At 37.0% G+C, this 7,984-nt stretch overlaps 1 non-coding gene across 1 annotated transcript; it reads right to left on the bottom strand.

Annotated features, from left to right (window-relative positions):
* Positions 1-1,776: 1,776 nt before the first annotated feature.
* On the bottom strand, positions 1,777-1,884 carry LOC112773977 (small nucleolar RNA R71). The gene has a single exon (XR_003188494.1). It is a non-coding gene; the product is annotated as a small nucleolar RNA R71 (small nucleolar RNA).
* Positions 1,885-7,984: the final 6,100 nt, after the last annotated feature.

The raw sequence follows: 7,984 nt of genomic DNA, 5'->3' as shown, positions 1-7,984 counted from the left end.
TTATTTTGCATTTGGAGAATTCTTTTTTGTCCCCTTTATTCAAATATTGAAAAAAATAATAAATTTTTTTATTGCACATGGTAATTTAATTTCTTTAACTTCACATGAGCATGTTTCCCAAAAATTCTTATTTTGAAATATCTTTATTCTTTTTCAACCTTCTACCCTTTCGTTTCTATCATCCATGTTCCCAATAGGTTTCCTCACATTTAAACAATTACACAATTTCTATCTTAAGCTAACCAAGGATTCAACTTGGGACTTCTTTATTTGTTTTCTCGCTTAAGGCTAGTAATGTGGTTATAAAACAAGAGGGGATTTAAGGCTAGTTCTTTATTTTGAAATTTTGGGTTGATTTAGTCAAAACTTTTAAAATTTGATTGTTTCTTGTTAATCAAGTCAAAATTTCAATTTAAAAACTTTATCTTTTCAAATCTTTTTCAAAATCAAATCTTTTTCATTTTTCTTTCATGTTTTTCGAAAATCCTTCAAAATAAATTTTTCAAAATCTTTTTTTTAATTTTATTTCATAATTTTCGAAATTATTGCTAACATTTAATGTTTTGATTCAAAAATTTCAAGTTTGTTACTTTCCTGTTAAGAAAGGTTCAATCTTTAAATTCTAGAATCATATCTTTTAGTTTCTTGTTAGTCAAGTAATCAACTTTAATTTCAAAAATCAAATCTTTTTAATTTCCTTTTCAAATCTTTTTCAAAATAGATTTCAATCATATATTTTTCAAAATTTAATTTCAAATCTTTTTCAATTAACCACTTGACATGTTTGTTTTAATTTTTAATTGTTTACTATTTCTTATCCTTTTCAAAACCACCTAACTACTTTTCTCTCTCTCTTATTTTCGAAAATCACTAACCTCTTTTTCAAAATTCTTTTTCATTAACTAATTGTTTTAAATTCTAATTTTATTTTATTTTTCTTCTTAAATTCGAATTCCAATTAATAATTAAAATAAAAACAAAAATATTTTTCTTTTCTTTTAAATTAATATTCGAATACTCTCTCTCTCTCTCTCATCTTTTTCTATTTATTTATTTAATTACTAACACTTCTCTTCTTCTTAAAATTCGAACCCTCTCCCTCTCTCTGTGTTCGAATTCCCTTTATTTTCTCTCTACCTCATTCTTCTATTCTTCTCTTCTTCTACTCATATAAAGGAATCTCTATACTGTGACATAGAGGATTCCTCTTCTTTTCTGTTCTTTTCTTTTTCATATGAGCAGGAACAAGGATAGGAACATTCTTGTTGAAGCTGATCCTGAACCTGAAAGGACTCTAAAGAGGAAGCTAAGAGAAGCTAAAGCACAAAACTCTGGAGAGGACCTTACAGAAATTTTCGAAAAAGAAGTAAAGATGGCAGCCAAAAACAATAACAATGGTGGAGATGCAAAGAAGATGCTTGGTGACTTTACTGCACCAACTTCTGACTTCTATGGAAGAAGCATCTCAATTCCTGCAATTAGAGCAAAAAACTTTGAGCTTAAGCCTCAATTAGTTTCTCTAATACAGCAGAATTGCAAGTTTCATGGACTTCCATTGGAAGATCCTCATCAGTTCTTCGTAAGTTCTTGCAAATCTGTGATACTGTTAAGACCAATGGGGTTAATCCTGAGGTCTACAGACTTATGCTTTTCCGTTTTGCTGTAAGAGACAGACCTAGGATATGGTTGGACTCACAACCTAAAGAAAGCCTGAACTCTTGGGAAAAGTTGGTTAATGCTTTCTTGGCCAAATTCTTTCCACCTCAAAAGTTGAGCAAGCTTAGAGTAGAAGTCTAAACCTTTAGACAGAAGGAAGGTGACTCCCTCTATGAAGCTTGGGAAAGATACAAACAATTGATCAGAAGGTGTCCTTCTGACATGCTTTCAGAATGGAGCATCTTATGTATATTCTGTGATGGTCCGTCTAAATTGTCCAAGATGTCATTGGACCACTCTGCTGGTGGATCTCTTCATCTGAAGAAGACGCCTGCAGAAGCCCAGGAACTCATTGAAATGGTTGTAAATAACCAGTTCATGTATACTTCTGAAAGAAATCCTGATGCACGGAAAACTTGTCTCTCAACAAATTCTCTTTCGACAAGTGTACCGAATTGTCGTCAAGTAAAACTCACAATAGAGTGAGGTCGAATCCCACAGAGATTAACGGATTAAGCAATCAATGGTTAATTAATTATCCTAGTTAGACTAATCATATTGGAGTAATAAGCAACAAGGAATTGTAAATTGACAGAAAAGTAAAGAAAGCAATAAAGTACAGAAAAGTAAAATGGCAAGAAAAGTAAATGTAAGAACTAAAAATAAAATGAACATTGGGATCAAGAGATATTGCAATCCTCAGGATCAAGTTCATTCTCATCTCTTCCTCAATCAATGCATTCATTGATCTCCTTGGCAATCTTAATTGATCGAATTCCAATTTCTTGGAATTCAATTTCTCAAATCTTGATCAATAGCCAATTCCTTGGTCAATTGCTCATGAGAAGAGATGAAGTATGGTCACTGATTATACCACATGCATTTCCCAAATCCAGGGTTGGAAGGATTATAGTCACATATCCATCCACACCCAATTTGGTCCAGCATGAGAAAGCCTTTCTAGCATGATCTCTTCATTCCTCTTTCAAGGTTTAGAAGAGATCCAAGTATGAATAGTTTCTTTTCCAAGATAACTACCCAATTGGATGAAGATCGAAAGCTCTCTAGTAAAATCAAGAGGAAAGAAAGAAGAAGAAGAATAAGAACTACACTTAATCCATTGAATCACAATAGAGCTCTCTAACCCAATGTAAAGAGTTAGTTGATCATTGCTCTACAAAAATAGAAAAGAAAGAAAGTGCAGAAAAGTAAAGATGAAGATTGAAACTGAAAATAAAACTTCAAAATTCATAAATGAAAAGTACAAAGAAAGAAAAGGAAAAGTGTGTGAGGGAAGGGAGTCCGAAGAACCCTCTTCAATCCCCCTTTCCAAAATCCCCCCCTCCCAATTCCAGATTGTTTTCAATGTAAAGACTAAGGCCTTTATATAGGCTCTCCTAAATTACAAAAATGAAATTAAAAGTAAATTATAATAAAATGAAAATTCCTATTCTAGATGCTTCTTGTGGCCTTGATTGGTTGACACTTGTGGGCTTGCTTGCTTGAGCTTTGAAGTGGACTTGAGAGAGAAGTGAGTCAAGTTGAGGTCCAGGTGCTAAATTTGGTGCTAAAGTTAGCCACACTAACGCTACAAGTGTGGCGTTAGTGCTAAAGTTATTGTGGCTAACGTTGCACTTGCTGCCCAGTTGGTGTTTTTGGGGCTTAAAAGATGCCTCTTGTTTGTGCTCTAATTTCATGTCCACTATAGAGTATTATATATCGTTGGAAAGCTCTAAATGTCAGCTTTCTAACGCAACTAGAATCACCTCAATTGGACCTCTGTAGCTCAAGTTATGCTCCTTTGAAGTGGACACGGTCGCTGGCATAGTTGCTAGCGTTAATGAAAAACTTTAGTGCCAATAACTCTAGCGATCATGGCTTCATTATTGCCAGTTTCTGAAGCTCAAAATTAGTGTCCACGTCATACTATTATATATTTTTGGAAAGCCCTGGATGTCTACTTTCCAATTCCTTTATAAGCGCATCATTTGGAGCTCTACAACTCGAGTTACACTTCTTGGAAGGTGAAGAGGTCAGCTGGCCTTACTACAGGTTGATACCATGTTCATCTTTGCTCTTTCAGGGCAGGTTTTCTCCCTCAAATTTAGTGTCAACCATATAGTGCCATATATTCTTGGAAAGATCTGGAATCCTACTTTCCAATGCCACTGGAATCACCTCAATTGGAGCTTTGTGGCTCAAGTTATGCATGTTTGAAGAAGGCATGGTCAGGCTGCCAGGTGCCACGTTAACTTCCACGTTAACTAAGTTAACGTGGGAGTTAACGTTGCTCATAGTGGCTTGTGTGGCTCATTCCAACATTAGTGACAATGTTGGGTGTCACTAACGTTGGCGATCACCTCCCTTCTTCACGTTAGCTATAGTTAACGTGGGAGTTAACGTGGCTTGTTGGGGCTTGTGTGGGTTCCTTCCAATGTTAGTGACAATGTTTGGTGTCACTAACATTGTCGACCACCTTGTTTCTTCACGTTAGCTTCCACGTTAACTAGGTTAATGTGGGAGTTAACGTGGCTTATTGTGACTTGGCCAAACGTTAGTGATAAAGTTGAATGTCACTAACGTTGGCTTCCCCTTTACTTCTTAACGTTAGAGGCCACGTTAACTAAGTTAACGTGGCAACTAATGTGGCCACTTATGAGCTTGGTCCAACGTTAGTGATAATGTTAAGTGCACTAACGTTGGCTTCATTTCCTTTCTTCAAAGTTAATGCCACTAACTTTTCTCACTAACGTTGTGGCTTTCCTTCCTTCCACGTTAGTGCCCACGTTAGTGTAACTAACGTAGCCACTAACGTGGCTCTTCTCTTCTTCTTTTGGCCTGAAATCAATCAAACAAAGTGCATCAAAGTCTTGCTCTTAATCATGGGATCATGCATCATCCAATTTATCATATAATTCATGCAAAATTCTCATGAAATCATGTAAAGTGCACAATGTATGCTTGAATCAAGATGTAAGTGAATATCTATCCAAAACTAGCTTATTTCCTAAGAAAATGCATGAAACTACCTTAAAAACAGTAAAGAAAAGGTCAGAGAAACTGGCCAAAATGCCCTGGCATCACAACACCAAACTTAAAGCTTGCTTGTCCCTAAGCAAGTACTGGAACAAGAGAATGATGAATGGAATGCCAAGAGAAATGAGTCATTCTTGTGGAAGTCATGTCCCTGGTTTTATGGTGGTTTCATGCATAGCAACTTAGGTTCATTCCTGGCTTTCAGACCTTTATCATGTCGTAGAATACTCATTGTGATTGCATCCCATGAGACTTTTATTCATTGATCCTTTTGTTATCATTTCAGGGCTTATTTTTGTTCTTAAGCTAAGTGCTCTGTAAGGGGACAACTCTTTAAAATAAGCTTTCAGCCAACACTCCCGAACCAGTTGGTTCAAGGTGCTAGGTGTTGAAGCACCCCTAAGGACTTACTTGCTCAAGTCTCTCCGCCATACATACACACCAAAGGCACATAGTTTATTTATTTTCTTTTCTTGAGACCTTGGTGTCCAGTACCTCTTTGGGTTACTAAATGCTCTGTAGTGAGGGTTACTCTTGATAGTGGACTTTCAGCTGATAATCCCGAGTTAGTTAACCCAAGTTACCAAGTGATAAGGCACCCCTAAGAGCTTATTCATCCAAGTAGATCCCTCACACAGGAGCACCACAGACACATGCCTCAAGATTAAAACCATTGGTGCCTAGCCTTATTGCTTACTCTTTTTTTTTCTTTTTTTTTTCAACCTTTATTGTTCTTTCCCTTTTTCTTATTAGGATCTTCTTATTTAGCTAGTCTCATGGGGTGTGTTCAAAGCATATGATTCAGGATAGATAGTTGTCTTCCCACCTTGTGGTTAAACCAATTTAGCTAACTTATGACTACACCACAAACTCAGGAACTTACTCCATAGTATGAACTCTACTCTGGTCTTTTATAAAACACTCATTCTCTTTTCATTTGATTCAAAAGGGACAAGCATGCTAGTAAGCAAAGTGAGGATGCAGTAATGACATTCAGACTAGAAAACACAGCCTTAATCAATAAAAAGTTTAAAAGACAGAATTGACATGCTTATTCACAAGGAGAAAGCACACATACATACAAAGAACATAGAAGACAATCATGCAAATTAAAGTGCTGGAAATAAGTAAGAGGAGAAAGGAACTTTACCACCTTGTATTTTATCTTCATTGTTGTTGCCCTTTTCCTCCTATTCTTTCCCTTCCCACACCAGACATAGAATGATTGCTTATACTCAAGCAACAATTAAAACAGTGGTGACGGAGTCCATGATGGATCATGAATGTCTTAGAATGAAGTGTGAGTATGCATGTGTTTCAGCAAGCAAGGTTAAGGATACAATAAAGACACAAGAGATACAAACAGAGACATTTTGATTGCATTAATAAGTGGTGTTGGCATGGTACTTTGCATGAAAGTTAAGTGGCAACACCAAACTTAGTGTGCCACTATCAATCTAGAATGTTGCAAGTACCCAGTGAAGATTGAAATTCAAATTGTTGCATGGCAACACCAAACTTAGAGTGCAATCATATGCCAAATTATTGAAAGTAAACTAAGCAAAGCAAGGAAATGTTACCTACGATTGGGTTGCCTCCCAACAAGCGCTCTTTTAATGTCATTAGCTTGACATGTTGTTCACGACTTTCTTCCTCTTCTTCCAATTTGTTAAGAGGAATGACCTCAAGAGGAAAGAGGAGCCAGTTAATGCCCCTTGTTTTGAGTGCCTCTCCCCAGCAAGCCTTCTTCTGTTGTTAGCTTGAGTAAACTTGCTTGTTGGGGTAGGGGTGGGATGGCTTTTGGTTGACCTTTTCTTCTTCATGAATATTGTCCTTCTTTTCTTGGTCACCATCCTTTTGTTAGTGTTCATGTTAATTGCCTTTACCACCTTGATTTCAGGATTTGGGTATTGTATGATGGGTGGAGCATCCTCTTCATCAAGAACTTCTTGAATTGGTGGTTCAATGAACTCACCCTCTAAGCAACTCTCTGTTTCCTTGGAGTGTGGACTCCCTTGATTGACTTCCTCCCTTTCTTCTACATGATGTTGCATTGAGTCTTTTGGGAGTGAGTTTGCATGTTCCTTTGTCACCACTAGTAACCTTTGTGGGTATGGAGCCTTAGGCTTATATATTCTCATAACCTCCTCCTTCTTCATAGAAATCTCACTTGGTATGGGTGCCTCCTTTTCTTGTTCTTCTGATTCCTCCCTTGGGTTTGCCATAGTATCACTGAGAGAATTGTGGGTAGTGATTTGCTTTAATAGATATCCAACTTGTGCCTCAAGCTTCTTAATGGCAACCCACCGGTTCTGCATAATGGTTTTTACTTCCTCTTGGAAAGTCCTTGTGTCCTTAGATTCTTCCAAGAGCATTGCTAGTAGGTTCTCTATCCTTGATAGCTTATCCTCGAGGGGAGGGTGTGCAACTGGGTTGAAATTTGGAGGTTGAGGGTGGCTATTTTGTAAATAGATTTGGTTGTTTTGTGGTTGTATGTTCTGAGAGTGGTATGACTCTTGTGGGTAATGATATGGGTTTTGTGGACTGTGAGAAGAATTTTGCGTGTAATGGAATGAATTGTGTGAGTGGTGAGATGAAGTATATAGATATGGGAAGGAATTTTGTGTTGAGGCATATCCAAGTGGTGAAGGGTTTTGATGCGGAAAGCTAGGAGGTGAGGTTGAATAATTAAAGGATGATGGCTCTTGATGAATGGGTTGTGAATAAGTGAAATCTCTTTGGTTTTGATCTTTCCAGGCACAACTTGAGTAGTGATCAAAGTCATCAAAATATGGACCATTTTGTGGCTCTGGAAAGTATCCCATTTCATGTTCTTGATACTCCCACCCACCATGAGCATAGTAAAGTGAATCATTCTGTGGTGGTGGAGAGTTTCCCATGAAATTTGATTGACTAAAATATGATGGATGCTCCTTTCTTTCCTGCAGAAAGCTCTGTCTCAAACAATAATCACCAAAAGAAATTGGAATCTCCATTGTCACAGATGAGGAAATTCCCAGTGAGGCAATATCACAAACAGTTAGTTAGCAAAAGAAAATAAAGAAACAAAAGAAAACAAAGACAAAAGAAAAGTGTCTAATCTAGTAAATCAATCAACCGGTAGTTTGTTAATCACAATTAATCCCCGGCAATGGCCCCATAAACTTGATGCACGGAAAACTTGTCTCTCAACAAATTCCCTTTCGGCAAGTGTACCGAATTGTCATCAAGTAAAACTCACAATAGAGTGAGGTCGAATCCCACAGAGATTAACGGATTAAGCAATCAATGG

The sequence above is a fragment of the Arachis hypogaea genome, chromosome 18 (assembly GCF_003086295.3).
Source record: "Arachis hypogaea cultivar Tifrunner chromosome 18, arahy.Tifrunner.gnm2.J5K5, whole genome shotgun sequence".
Taxonomy (NCBI): domain Eukaryota; kingdom Viridiplantae; phylum Streptophyta; class Magnoliopsida; order Fabales; family Fabaceae; genus Arachis; species Arachis hypogaea.
This window is presented reverse-complemented; position numbering and strand designations above follow the sequence as displayed.